We start from the raw sequence: 15,196 nt of genomic DNA on the forward strand, positions 1-15,196 counted from the left end.
ACAGCTCTCTCCTCAACCCTCCTCCTGCTCAGACAGCTGAAGGCTGAGAGAAGAGTCCGGGGCTGAGGGAACATACCAAGTGCAGCGGGGTGGGGGGGAGCGTGATTGTGGTGAGGTGAGAAGAACTCCAAAGCTGCAAATTAGTTTATTTAAAAAAAATGTCAGACATTTGGGGGCCCTCTTGTTTGACTGGGTGCCTGGGGTCCGGAGCACAAACTCCAAGAGCAGGATTGTTAATCGCTACAGGACGGGCAAGCACTGGCTGTGCTAGGGGGCCCCCAGCCAGCTAGGGGCCCCAAGCAATTGCTTGGTTTGCCTGTCCTGTAGCGACGGGCATGACTACCTGAGCCCCTTGTGTGGGTTGTAGACTCTGTCTCATGCTACCACTAGAGTGAAAGCACCACTAGCATTCAAAAGTGACCAAAACATCAGTAAGGAAGCATAGGAACTGAGTAGTGGTCTGTGGTCACCATCTGCAGAACAACTCCTTTATTGGGGGTGTCTTGCTAATTGCCTATAATTTCCACCTGTTGTCTGTTCCATTTGCACAACAGCATGTGAAATTGATTGTCAATCATTGTTGTTTCCTGAGTGGACAGTGTGATTTCACAGAAGTGTGATTGACTTGGAGTTACATTGTGTTGTTTAAATGTTCCCTTTATTTTTTTTGAGCAGTGTATATAAACTCATTAGCCTGGATTTACTATTCCCATCCCCCCAGTTTAGTGTCCACTATTTGCACACAATTTAGTCTCCTGTTAGTGCGCCAATGTTTTACTGAACACTATACTAGAAGAAACCCAAAAAACACATCCCCTCAGGCTCATATTCAAAGCCAGTCTGATTCACGCCTCTGTTTGAAATAAAGTTCCTGCAGATAATTAACCTAACAGTAAACTCCCTATATCTCAGGAACCGCAAAGCGTAACAAAATAAAAAAAAAACAGCTTTGGAATCATGGCTAGTGATGAGCGGTATAGGCCATATTCGAATTTGCGATATTCAGTGAATATACTGTATGGACGAATATTCATCATATATTCGCGAATTTCGCATATTCGTTCACTTTTTTTTCCATGCGAAATTCGTAATGCGCGATTATGTCTTTCAACTAACTACTTTCCTATTGGTTGCTAGGGATGTTGCTAACCTCTGCCAACTGTATTTGCATCCTTCTCTTTGGCCCACAAGCTAAAAGAAGGGAGGGATCGGGAGGTCAGGTACGTCAGGTACGGGAGCCGGGATGCGCATCGCGAGCGGGCGCCTCCCGCATCGCGAAACGCATCCCGACTGAGAGGGATATTGCAGCGCACCCGCTCCGGGAAGGAGCGGGGACCCGGAGCGCTCAGCGTAACAGTACCCCCCCCCTTGGGTCTCCCCCTCTTCTTGGAGCCTGAGAACCTGAGGATAAGACTTTTGTCTAGAATGTTGTCCTCAGGTTCCCAGGATCTCTCTTCTGGGCCACAGCCTTCCCAATCCACCCAAAAAATTTTTTTCTTTCTGACAGTCTTGGAGGCCAGAATCTCCTTCACGGAGAAGACGTCAGAAGAACCGGAAACAGGAGTGGGGGAAACAAGTTTGGGAGAGAAGCGGTTAATGACGAGTGGTTTAAGGAGAGAGACATGGAAGGCATTGGGAATACGAAGAGAAGGAGGAAGAAGGAGTTTGTAAGAGACAGGGTTAATCTGGCACAAGACTTTGAAAGGGCCAAGATAGCGGGGTCCCAGTTTGTAACTGGGGACACGAAAGCGGACATATTTAGCGGAGAACCATACCTTGTCTCCGGGAGCAAGAATGGGGGGAGTTCTTCTTTTCTTATCGGCAAATCTTTTCATCCGGGATGAAGCCTGTAAAAGAGAATTTTGGGTCTCTTTCCATATGGTGGAAAGATCACGAGTCACTTCATCCACAGCGGGCAAACCAGAGGGCAAGGGAGTAGGGAGGGGGGGAAGAGGGTGACGGCCGTACACCACGAAAAATGGGGATTTAGCAGAAGATTCGGAGACTCTGAAGTTGTATGAGAATTCGGCCCATGGTAGAAGATCTGCCCAGTCATCCTGGCGGGAGGAAACAAAATGCCATAAATAGTCACCCAGGACCTGATTAATTCTTTCTACTTGCCCATTGGATTGGGGATGATAAGAAAAAGAGAAGTTTAATTTGATCTTGAGCTGTTTACAGAGGGCCCTCCAGAATTTAGACACGAATTGGACGCCTCTATCCGAGACGATCTGCGTGGGCACACCGTGAAGGCGAAAAATGTGTACAAAAAATTGCTTTGCCAACTGAGGCGCTGAAGGAAGACCAGGAAGAGGAATAAAATGTGCCATCTTGGAAAATCGATCAACGACCACCCAAACAACTGTGTTGCCACGGGATGAGGGTAAGTCCATACCAATCTGTGACCAAGACTGTTCGGGGACAGGCAGAGGATGAAGGAGGCCAGCAGGCTTCTGGCGAGGAGTCTTATCCCGGGCACAGACAGTACAGGCCCGCACAAAATCAACAACATCAGTCTCCAGAGTCGGCCACCAATAAAAACGAGAGATGAGTTGCAAGGATTTTTTGATGCCCGCATGGCCTGCGAGGTGGGAGGAGTGTCCCCATTTGAGAATCCCGAGACGCTGGCGTGGAGAAACGAAGGTCTTCCCTGGAGGAGTTTGCCTGATGGAGGCTGGAGAAGTGGAGATCAGACAGTCAGGAGGAATGATGTGTTGCGGAGAGACCTCTACTTCAGAGGCATCAGAAGAACGAGAGAGGGCATCGGCCCTAATGTTCTTGTCAGCAGGGCGAAAATGAATTTCAAAGTCAAAACGGGCAAAGAATAACGACCACCTGGCCTGGCGAGGGTTCAGTCGTTGGGCAGACTGGAGATAGGAGAGATTCTTGTGATCAGTGTATATGATAACTGGAAATTTTGATCCCTCCAGCAGGTGCCTCCATTCCTCAAGCGCCAATTTAATGGCCAGTAGTTCTCGATCGCCGATGGAGTAATTTCTCTCCGCCGGTGAGAAGGTCATAGAAAAAAAAAACACAAGTCACAGCATGCCCGGAAGAATTTTTTTGTAGAAGGACAGCTCCAGCTCCCACTGAGGAGGCATCTACCTCCAATAGGAAGGGTTTAGATGGGTCAGGTCTGGAGAGCACGGGAGCAGAAGAAAAGGCAGACTTGAGATGTTTAAATGCGTCTTCCGCTTGGGGAGACCAGGACTTAGGATTGGCATTTTTCTTGGTTAAAGCCACGATAGGAGCCACAATAGTGGAAAAGTGTGGAATAAAATGTCTGTAATAATTGGCGAACCCCAAAAAACGTTGGATAGCACGGAGTCCGGAGGGGCGTGGTCAATCTAAGACGGCAGAGAGTTTATCTCGGTCCATTTGTAGTCCCTGGCCAGAGACCAAGTATCCTAGGAAAGGAAGAGATTGACATTCAAAGAGACATTTCTCCATTTTGGCATAAAGTTGATTGTCCCGAAGTCTCTGAAGAACCATGCGGACATGCTGGCAGTGTTCTTCTAAGTTGGCAGAAAAAATCAGAATATCGTCCAGATAAACCACAACACAGGAATATAGGAGATCATGAAAAATTTCATTAACAAAGTCTTGGAAGACGGCAGGGGCGTTGCAAAGGCCAAAGGGCATGACCAGATACTCAAAGTGTCCATCTCTGGTGTTAAATGCAGTCTTCCATTCGTCCCCCTCCCTGATGCGGATGAGATTATAAGCACCTCTTAAGTCCAGTTTGGTAAAGATGTGGGCACCTTGTAAGCGATCAAAGAGTTCCGAGATAAGAGGTAAGGGGTAGTGGTTTTTTACCGTGATTTTATTAAGTCCGCGGTAATCAATGCAAGGACGTAGGGAGCCATCTTTTTTGGACACAAAAAAAAATCCAGCTCCGGCAGGGGAGGAGGACTTGCGGATAAACCCCTTTTTAAAATTCTCCTGGATGTACTCCGACATGGCAAGAGTCTCTGGAGCAGACAGAGGATAGATTTTGCCCCGGGGTGGAGTAGTACCCGGGAGGAGGTCAATAGGACAGTCATAAGGCCTGTGAGGAGGTAAAGTCTCAGATTGCTTTTTGCAAAAAACGTCAGCATAGTCCATATAAGCCTTAGGAAGACCGGATACAGGGGGAACCACAGGGTCACGACAAGGAGTACTGGGAACCGGTTTAAGACAGTCCTTGTGACAAGAAGTACCCCAGTTCTTGATTTCTCCTGTGGACCAATCAAGGGTTGGGGAATGGCGTTGAAGCCACGGTAATCCAAGAAGAATTTCAGAAGTGCAGTTGGAGAGGACCAAAAATTCAATTTTTTCGTGATGAGGTCCGATGCACATTAGGAGAGGTTCCGTGCGGTAACGCACGGTACAGTCCAATCTTTCGTTGTTAACAGAATTGATGTAGAGGGGTCTGGCGAGACTGGTCACCGGGATGTTGAACCTGTTGATGAGAGAGGCCAAAATAAAATTTCCTGCAGATCCGGAATCCAAGAAGGCCATAGCAGAGAAGGAGAAGGTGGAGGAAGATATCCGCACAGGCACAGTAAGGCGTGGAGAAGCAGAGTTGACATCAAGAACTGTCTCACCTTTGTGCGGAGTCAGCATACGTCTTTCCAGGCGGGGAGGACGGATAGGACAATCTTTCAAGAAGTGTTCAGTACCGGCACAGTACAGGCATAGATTCTCCATGCGGCGTCGTGTCCTCTCTTGAGGTGTCAAGCGAGACCGGTCAACTTGCATAGCCTCCACGGCGGGAGGCACAGGAACGGATTGCAGAGGACCAGAGGAGAGAGGAGCCAAGGAGAGAAACCGCCTCGTGCGAACAAAGTCCATATCCTGGCGGAGCTCCTGACGCCTTTCGGAAAAACGCATGTCAATGCGGGTGGCAAGATGGATAAGTTCATGCAGGTTAGCAGGAATTTCTTGTGCGGCCAGTACATCTTTAATGTTGCTGGATAGGCCTTTTTTAAAGGTCACGCAGAGGGCCTCATTATTCCAGGATAATTCGGAGGCAAGAGTACGGAATTGGATGGCGTACTCGCCAACAGAAGAATTACCCTGGACCAGGTTCAGCAGGGCAGTCTCAGCAGAAGAGGCTCGGGCAGGTTCCTCAAAGACACTTCGGATCTCCGTGAAGAAGGAGTGTACAGAGGCAGTGACAGGGTCATTGCGGTCCCAGAGCGGTGTGGCCCATGACAGAGCTTTCCCAGACAGAAGGCTGACTACAAAAGCCACCTTAGACCTTTCAGTAGGAAACTGGTCCGACATCATCTCCAAGTGCAGGGAACATTGCGAAAGAAAACCACGGCAAAACTTAGAGTCCCCATCAAATTTATCCGGCAAGGATAATCGTAGGCCGGAAGCGGCCACTCGCTGCGGAGGAGGTGCAGGAGCTGGCGGAGGAGATGGTTGCTGGAGCTGAGGTAATAGCTGTTGTAGCATCACGGTCAGTTGAGACAGCTGGTGGCCCTGTTGCGCTATCTGTTACGACTGCTGGGCGACCACCGTGGTGAGGTCGGCAACAACTGGCAGTGGGACTTCAGCGGGATCCATGGCCGGATCTACTGTCACGATTCGGCTGGCTGGAGGTGGATCCTCTGTGCCAGAGAGAGATTGGCGTGGACCGTGTTGGTGGACCGGTTCTAAGTTGCTACTGGTTTTCACCAGAGCCCGCCGCAAAGCGGGATGGACTTGCAGCGGCGGTAGCAACCAGGTCGTATCCACCAGCAACGGCTCAACCTCTCTGACTGCTGAAGATAGGCGCGGTACAAGGGAGTAGACAAGAGCAAGGTCGGACGTAGCAGAAGGTCAGGGCAGGCAGCAAGGATCGTAGTCAGGGGCAACGGCAGGAGGTCTGGAACACAGGCTAGGAACACACAAGGAAACGCTTTCACTGCCACAATGGCAACAAGATCCGGCGAGGGAGTGCAGGGGAAGTGAGGTATAAGTAGGGAGTGCACAGGTGAACACACTGATTAAGCCTGCTGCGCCAATCAGTGGCGCAGTGGCCCTTTAAATTGCAGAGACCCGGCGCGCGCGCGCCCTAAGGAGCGGGGCCGCGCGCGCCGGGACAAGACAGACGGGGAACGAGTCAGGTACGGGTGTCGGGATGCGCATCGCGAGCGGGCGCCTCCCGCATCGCGAATCGCATCCCGGCTGAGAGGGATATTGCAGCGCACCCGGTCAGCAGGTCTGACCGGGGCGCTGCAAATGCGAGGATGCTGCGAGCGCTCCGGGGAGGAGCGGGGACCCGGAGCGCTCGGCGTAACAGTTTCCAGAGCATGGAGGCTCTACCAGGAGACAGGCCAGTACTTCAGGAGACGTGGAGGTCGTAGGAGGGCAACAACCCAGCAGCAGGACCGCTACCTCCGCCTTTGTGCAAGGAGGAGCAGGAGGAACACTGCCAGAGCTCTGCAAAATGACCTCCAGCAGGCCACAAATGTGCATGTGTCGACTCAAATGGTCAGAAAAAGACTCCATGAAGGTGGTATGAGGGACGCACGTCCACAGGTGGAGGTTGTGCTCACAGCCCAACACAGTGCAGGACATTTGGCATTTGCCAGAAAACACCAAGATTGGCAAATTTGCCACTGGTGCCCTGTGCTCTTCACAGATGAAAGCAGGTTCACACTGAGCACATGTGATAGACGTGACAGAGTCTGGAGATGCCGTGGAGAACATTCTGCTGCCTGCAACATCCTCCAGCATGACTGGTTTGGCGGTGGGTCAGTAATGGTGTGGGGTGGCATTTCTTTGGGGACCGCACAGCCCTCCATGTTCTTGCCAGAGGTAGTCTGACTGCCATGAGTGCACAGGTGAACACACTGATTAAGCCTGCTGCGCCAATCAGTGGCGCAGTGGCCCTTTAAATTGCAGAGACCCGGCGCGCGCGCGCCCTAAGGAGCGGGGCCGCGCGCGCCGGGACAAGACAGACGGGGAACGAGTCAGGTACGGGTGTCGGGATGCGCATCGCGAGCGGGCGCCTCCCGCATCGCGAATCGCATCCCGGCTGAGAGGGATATTGCAGCGCACCCGGTCAGCAGGTCTGACCGGGGCGCTGCAAATGCGAGGATGCTGCGAGCGCTCCGGGGAGGAGCGGGGACCCGGAGCGCTCGGCGTAACAGTTTCCAGAGCATGGAGGCTCTACCAGGAGACAGGCCAGTACTTCAGGAGACGTGGAGGTCGTAGGAGGGCAACAACCCAGCAGCAGGACCGCTACCTCCGCCTTTGTGCAAGGAGGAGCAGGAGGAACACTGCCAGAGCTCTGCAAAATGACCTCCAGCAGGCCACAAATGTGCATGTGTCGACTCAAATGGTCAGAAAAAGACTCCATGAAGGTGGTATGAGGGACGCACGTCCACAGGTGGAGGTTGTGCTCACAGCCCAACACAGTGCAGGACATTTGGCATTTGCCAGAAAACACCAAGATTGGCAAATTTGCCACTGGTGCCCTGTGCTCTTCACAGATGAAAGCAGGTTCACACTGAGCACATGTGATAGACGTGACAGAGTCTGGAGATGCCGTGGAGAACATTCTGCTGCCTGCAACATCCTCCAGCATGACTGGTTTGGCGGTGGGTCAGTAATGGTGTGGGGTGGCATTTCTTTGGGGACCGCACAGCCCTCCATGTTCTTGCCAGAGGTAGTCTGACTGCCATTAGGTACCGAGATGAGATCCTCAGACCCCTTGTGAGACCATATGCTGGTGTGGAATTATAAAAGTTTGAATCACCCGGCATTTCCAATAATAAAAAAAAAGAAAACAGTGTAAATAAAAACAAAAATAAACATATGTGGTATTGCCGCGTGTGGAAATGTCCGAATTAAAAAAAATATACCGCTAATTAAACCGCACGGTCAATGGCGTATGTGCAAAAAAATCCCAAAGTCCAAAATAGCGTATTTTAGGTAACTTTTTATATCATGAAAAGATTAATAAAAAGCGATCAAAAAGTCAGATCAATGCAAAAATGGTACCGACAAAACTTCAGATCACGGCGCAAAAAATGAACCCTCATAGCGCCCTGAACACGGAAAAAGAAAAAAAGTTATAGGGGTCAGAAGATGACAATTTTAAACGTATAAATTTTCCTGCATGTAGTTATGATTTTTTTCGGAAGTAATACAAAATCAAACCTATACAAGTAGGGTATCATTTTAACCGTATGGACCTAGAGAATAAAGATAAGGTGTAATTTTTACCGAAAAATGTACTACGTAGAAACGGAAGCCCCCAAAATTTACAAAATGGCTGTATTTTTTCAATTTTGTCGCACAATGATTTTTTTTCCGTTTTGCCGTAGATTTTTGGGTAAAATGACTGATATCATTACAAAGTAGAATTGGTGGCGCAAAAAATAAGCCATAATACAGATTTTTTGGTGCAAAATTTAAAGAGTTATGATTTTTTAAAGGTAAGGAGGAAAAGACGAAAGAGCAAAAACGGAAAAACGCCCGATCCTTAAGGGATTAACCTTTATATTCAATGTCATTAGAATTTTTTAATAATTAAAAATATGCAACGTGTTTAATTTTTTATAGCTAACTTCTTTGCCAGAATTTCTCTCTGCGCCAGAATTTGCACCCAAAAAATCAAAAACCCAACCAACTCTTCATTTTACTGGGAAAACCCGAAAAAGAGGAAAGGGAACGTGTCCCAGACATTTTCGAATAATATTTACTAAGGTTTCCAGAGGACGGGAGGATCAGGTCAAGCATGGGGCGATCCTCTGAGCGCCCCACGCTGGACCTGATCCTCCGGTGCTTCTATGTTGGAAGCATATATGCTGAGTATGTAATGAGTACAGGAGATCCTTTTTTCTCCTTCCATAGTTATACTCTTGTGTTAGGTTTTATATTAGGTTTTTTAAAGACTTTCAGAAAAAGGTTAGCCCTAAACCATTGCAGAACCTGAAGTGGTTTGTCCTTGATACAATATTTTACCAGTACAGGTTTGCTAAGAGGAGGTAAAGCTTGGGAAATCTTTAGGCCTAGTGGTGGCTGAAGGGACACTATGCATTTAATATGGAGATCTGTTCCAGAAAAACTATCCCTTAAATAGCAATCTTATAAAGATTTAAAAAAAACATAAAAGGGGAAAGATGTTTAAAAGCTTTAAAGGGGTCCTCCGCTGCTCAGCGTTTGGAACAAACTGGCTGTCACGCCCACTCCCATAGACTTGCATTGAGGGGGTGGGGTGTGACGTCATGAGTGGGCGGGGCTATGATGTCACGAGCTTCTGGTGCCAGCTCCAGTATTAGGAACAGTTTGCTCCAAATGCTGAGCAGCGGAGTACCCCTTTGAGGAATTATTTTATCCTCTATTCCTTAGCTTTTCTACATAAAATAGAATATAAACTAAGCAGGCAAATTCAAGGGCCCACTGGGTCTTGAAGGTCCCATAGCTATCTGGGTAAACCTGCTATTCTCTGGTTAAGTTGAGGGTGGGAAAACAGGAAAATGGGCCAACATACACTTGGAGCTCCAAATAATAAATAGGGTCAGCGTAATTTATAGTTATTAAAATGAAAAATGTTTTAGGTGGAAATGTTTTTAGTTTAGTTGTGGGTATTTTTGCATGTGCAGATAATATCGTAGTTGCTTCATCAACACTTCCCCATAACCCTGCTTGTTGGTGACTAGAGGCTTTTAGGGAAGTCAGGATAAGATAAAGATTTCATACAACGAATCTTATCTTGACTGTACTGTACATATCTGCTAGGTTTAGGGTAAAGCTGGTCATACTTTTCAGATAGCTGTTGACCAAATGTTCACCCCCACATGCACATATATTATGAATGAGAAGAGGGAAGTAAGCCACTGCCAGACACCTCCAGAGGCAACTTCTGTCCGAGAACTCCAGTGGCAGATTGAACATCCCATCTCTATCCAAACATCTGCCATCAGGCCACCATACATATTACACATCAGTTGATCCTGTTGATATTGTCAGGTTTGGCCAACTTTAATCTAATATTTATGTCCGTCTGTAGTTTTTAAAGAGTTTTCTCTTCTATACTGTGTAATTCTTTGCTTGAATATTACATTATAGAGGAGCTATAGTCACAAAACAAGACAATTGATCATCACTCCTCTATTTGCATTCAGACAAAGGCATAAGCCAAATGTAAGAAAATCATGTCCTCCCTGTGCTCAACTCCTGGACACCAGTAAAAACGTATTTTTGGCCAAACTATCGAGGCCATTTTTTATAAGGAGCCACTCTATCCATACACATAAGATAGCTGTCTGTCAAATAAAATCCTCCATCTCTTGAAAGCGGCTGTGTTGTATATATCACTGCAAACCCCAACCGACTGTTCCACTCCAATCACAGAACCTGAAGGACTGGCACCCGCTCTGGACAAGGGGTACTCCACAACTTGATGACCCTTGACTCCCTATTACACATTGAATAGAAGCTTCAATCCACAGTTATTATTAATATTGGTAGATTAAAGGAGTACATTAGTGGGAATTTTTTTTTATTTTTTAAATCAACTGGTGCCAAAAATTTAAACTGATTTGTAAATGACTTCTAATTAAAACTCTTAATCATTCTAGTAGTTATCAGCTGCTGTATGCTCCAGAGGAAGTGTCAGAACCCATGGGGTTAAGTGGTTCTGACAGTTCTCTCTGTTTTGTTTTGGTTCTGGGCTACGCCCAGCTGCCTGGCCTGGTCAGATCTGTCATCCCATATATTTACCCCAAAACAAGAAACATTTTTGAAAAGGGGACTGTCGTACACTCCTACGCCCAGTTTCGAATGGATCAAAGACGTGAATTTATTCGCAAGGAAGTTAGCATGGCACAAGGTACATAAGCATATTGAAAATAATCCGAGTGGAACAACTAGAGGTGATGAACAAGTTTTAACTGATCTACATGATCTACTTGAGGAGAATGAGAGTGGGATTAGAAGACCTTCCCCTCCATTCTCCAATTTGAAACCTAAATCTCGAACCACTCAATTAGGCACAGCTATGGGCACGGCATGTGCAACAAATTTTGCCAATTTATTTCTTGGGTGGTGAGAGGACACTATAGTTTTTTCTGATACTCACGAAAGATACACTCAGCACATTTTGTTTTGGGGATGTTTCATTTATGATGTTTCCTTGTTTTGGGGTGGCATTATTGATTTATTTAATGAGTTTGTATCGGCATTAAACACAAACACTATAGGTATGCTTTTCACTTCTAAGATACACCCGAGTACACGCGAGATCTCTCTTGAATCAGGAGGCAGCATTAAAACCTGGATTTACCGGAAACCTACATCAACCAATAGCTTCCTTGAGTGGGGCAGTTATCATCCTGCCCCCCTCAAGAGAGGAATCCCCGTTGGTCAATATCTTCGTGCTAGGAGAAATTGCTCCAGCAATGAAGAATTTCTGCAGGAAAGTAAGACCCTATATAGACGGTTTATCCAGAGGGGATATCCTAAAAAAGTGCTTCACAGAGCCTTTGCTAGGGCAAGGGACACTCCGAGACAGAGTCTTTTACAGAATAAGCCCCCTGAAAATCAACATCTTAACACAGTACGATGTATTGGCATTTTTGATGAAAATAATAGGCAAATTAAGAACATTTTACAACAGTATTGGCCAATACTACGCAGCCAAATGACATACATACCTGGGAGGGAAGGAGGTATTGTCCTACTTCTTTGAGCGGAACCAATGGAAATACCTGGAGGAAGAGAAGAGAAGAGAAAGAATTAATCCTTATACAGTGGATTCAAATGACATCAACTGTAAGAAAAGGAATAATAATGGTCCCTGTCATTGCTCTTCAATAATTAACAAATTAGAGTAGTGGATACAAGTAAAATTCTATTCTAACACAATGGAATATGGATATACAACACTAACCAAATCATTTATTTAGTTTAATATAACAGTGGATTTTTGTCTGGTATAACATATATTAAATGAGGCATGTACTCTGTTGTTTATTTGCCGATCTTGTTGGTTATTATTGTTCTAAATAGATATGAGAGATATAAATACTCACTTGTTATGTTAACATAAATATAGTAAATTTTTGTTAAATATTATTTTTATAATCATGTGTTATTCCAGTATCAATTACTATCCATTATTACTTGCAGGAATATATGTATCCACCTAAAGTTGTCTCATTTTGAAGTTCATATAATACCGTATTTATCGGGGTATACCACGCACCGGCCTATAACACGCACCCTCATTTTACCAAGTAGAGAGGATAAAAAGAAGAAAAGAGGGCAGCGCCTTGTGTAACCCTGCGAGTATAAGAGGATAGTGGCAGTCTAAAAGTGGACTCTCACCTGTGTCACCTCTTGGTTTTGATGCATATCACCCCATATGTCGGGTACCAAGGAACTGCAGGCCAGAGGAGTGATTGCTGGACACCGAATCAGTTGGTCCAGAGACAAAGGTTCATGAAAAGAAAAAAAACTCCAACTTCGGCGCTGTTCCAGTAAAGCACTGTTCCGTTTTTTAATCAAGTAAAACCATATTTATTGCACCAAATAAGTTTTACAGGCACATCAGAGGCAAGACGCGTTTCGGGTCACTACGTACCCTTTCTCAATTAAAGATTATTTGGTGCAATAAATATGGTTTTACTTGATTAAAAAACGGAACAGTGCTTTACTGGAACAGCGCCGAAGTTGGATTTTTTTTTTTTCATTTTACCAAGGATATTTGGGTAAAAAAAGTTTTTTACCCAAATATCCTTGGTAAAATAAGGGTGCGTGTGTGTGCATGTGTATACCCCGATACACTGTTTCTGACCCTGCAGAAGCCCCCAGGAAAGGCAGGGGGAGAGAGGCCATCGCTGCCCGCTTCTCTCCCCCTGCCTTTCCTGGGGTCTAGAGCCCTGCTGCCGGCCCTTCTCTCCCCCTGCCTGTCCTGGGGTCTAGAGCCCTGCTGCCGCTGCTTCTCTACCCCTGGCTATCCCCGTTGCCTCCCCCATCCCCGTTTTTATAATTACCTGTTGCCGGGGTCGGGTCTGCGCTGCTTCTGGCCTCCAGTGTGGCGTCCCCTTCATCGTTGCTATGCACGGCGCGGCGTATTGATGAGTGACTTGATAAGTCTCTGCACCTGCGTATTGATGAGTCTCTGCACCTACAAAAGCCGCTGCAGTTCATTGATTTAAAGCGCCCGCTTTAAGTCAATGAACTGCAGCGGCTTATCGGCGTATAATAGATAGATAGACTTTAGGCTAAACATTTTTGATAAATACGGTATATCAATTCCCTGTTGTTCACTAAGGGATAGGATACAAAATAAATTTAAGTGCTGGCGCAGATGTTAGTGCGCAGCACGGCCGAGATCAGCATGTAGTGAACACACAGATCATTACAGAGGTCATCGCGCAGCGCAATACTTACAGGGATTTTACACTAAGTAGCGGCGCAGGTGTCACAGCTCTTCCTTCAGGTAAGCTTTGATTCGCCGAAATGTCGGCGATAATCATAGGAGCATCCCGATGTCAGTGTGACAGATGGGATGCGGATTGGTCCGCACTTTGCAGTAACCTATAGGAATTCAGGAACTTTCCACTTCCTGCCGAATGATGTCATGAAGGGAGGTTTTAAAAAACCCTGGCTCGGCGTTTTTGCTCTCAGTGCCCGTGATCCTCTTGACAAAGCTGCGTTAAGCAGCGAAACATGTCAAGGGGGGCTGAGTTCAGATTTTAATATGGTGATCACTCCTTACCTGAATTGCACACTGCCAGTTTGGCACTAAGATATGTGGATTTATCCTTATCCATGAAGGAGTGATTAACACTGGAATTTTAATCCACTTTTTTGGTGTGTCTTTTGCAACTACAAAAGATTCAGTTTTTATATATGGGAAATAGGGTAACTTTTTGGGTTGCCTTTTGGTGATTTATAGGTTTAATTGGGAATATACCTGCCATATATTGGTCTTTTGTATTTTGAGATGACCTTGATGAGAACACCTGGTTTGGACCTATTTAAGCTGGCAGTCTGCTCTCATGCCTCTCCTGCAAAAGAACTCTTACTCCTAGCTACTATTTGTATTGTATCTTGTATTTATGCAATATTTGACCTATTGGCTCAGATATCAAACTCTTCTCCTGTTTTTGCGATTTGGCATTTCTGTAATCTCTTGGTATTGACTCGGCTTGTGGACTGCGACTTATTATGTGTGTATGTTTAGTTATTATTTCTGTTAGTGTGTGTGTTTCCATACAGGGTCCAGACCTTCGTCTTTATTATAATTTATTTTGTTGACGTTTGACTCCCTGCACTTATTCAGGCAGGGCCTGTCACCCTGGTTGTGGACCCTTCGCCTAGGGTGGGTACACAAGTAGGCAGGGTAAGTGGGAGTGGGTGAGTTTAGGGCTTCACTCTTCCCTGCCCATACGTGACAGGAAGTTGTGTATTTCTTTCCAGTCTGACCACAGTGCTCCCTTCTGACACTTATGTGCATGTCAGGAACTGTCCAGAGTAGTAGCATATCCCCATAGCAAACCTCTCCTGCTCTAGACAATTCCTGACATGGAGAGAGGTGTCAGAAAGCACTGTGGTCTGACTGGAAAGAATGACACAGCTTCCTCTGGAGCATACAGCAGCTAATAAGTGCTGGAAGGATTACGATTTTGAAACAGAAGGAATTTACAAATCTGTTTAACTTTCAGCCACCAGTTGATTAAAAAAAATTGTTTTCCACTGGAGTACCCCTTTAATGAAAAATAATCCACTGTTCCTCTTTATATTTTAAACCGCTTGACAGTCACATGATGTCAGTAGAAGGAAATTACATTTCTTCCAATGTACTGACAGATATTATCAGCTGTTCTCTACTCAATATATATTCAGACCAAGTGCAGGTGGAAGCTGCAATATATCTGTATTCAATAAAGCCTTTATGCAATATAAATCCTGAAATACTTTGTCTTCATAAATACATTTTGAAAAATATTGAGAAGATGCTGGTCCGAATGCTGTTGTGGATCTCAGCAGTTTGGGGCCAGGAAGGTAGGTTGATATCGCTCTACTTCTTACTTTAGTTGAAGTCAACTTATCCCATTTACATTACAATAGATATGAAGAATACTTAATGGTACTATTATTAAAAATATAAAGGAAAGGAAAGTATCCAGCACTACGGAATTCTTGAGACCGCAGCTTCTTTATTGTTAAAGGAGAACTCCAGAATTGGAAAATTATAGTCCATACT

The 15,196-nt window shown here is 45.9% G+C and overlaps 1 protein-coding gene across 2 annotated transcripts in view; it reads left to right on the plus strand.

Annotated features, from left to right (window-relative positions):
* Window positions 1–15,196, plus strand: part of LOC130311939 (serum amyloid P-component-like) — a 90,382-nt gene that overhangs the window by 33,542 nt on the left and 41,644 nt on the right. The gene's annotated exons all lie outside the window — the stretch shown is intronic.

The sequence above is a fragment of the Hyla sarda genome, chromosome 1 (assembly GCF_029499605.1).
Source record: "Hyla sarda isolate aHylSar1 chromosome 1, aHylSar1.hap1, whole genome shotgun sequence".
Lineage (NCBI taxonomy): Eukaryota > Metazoa > Chordata > Amphibia > Anura > Hylidae > Hyla > Hyla sarda.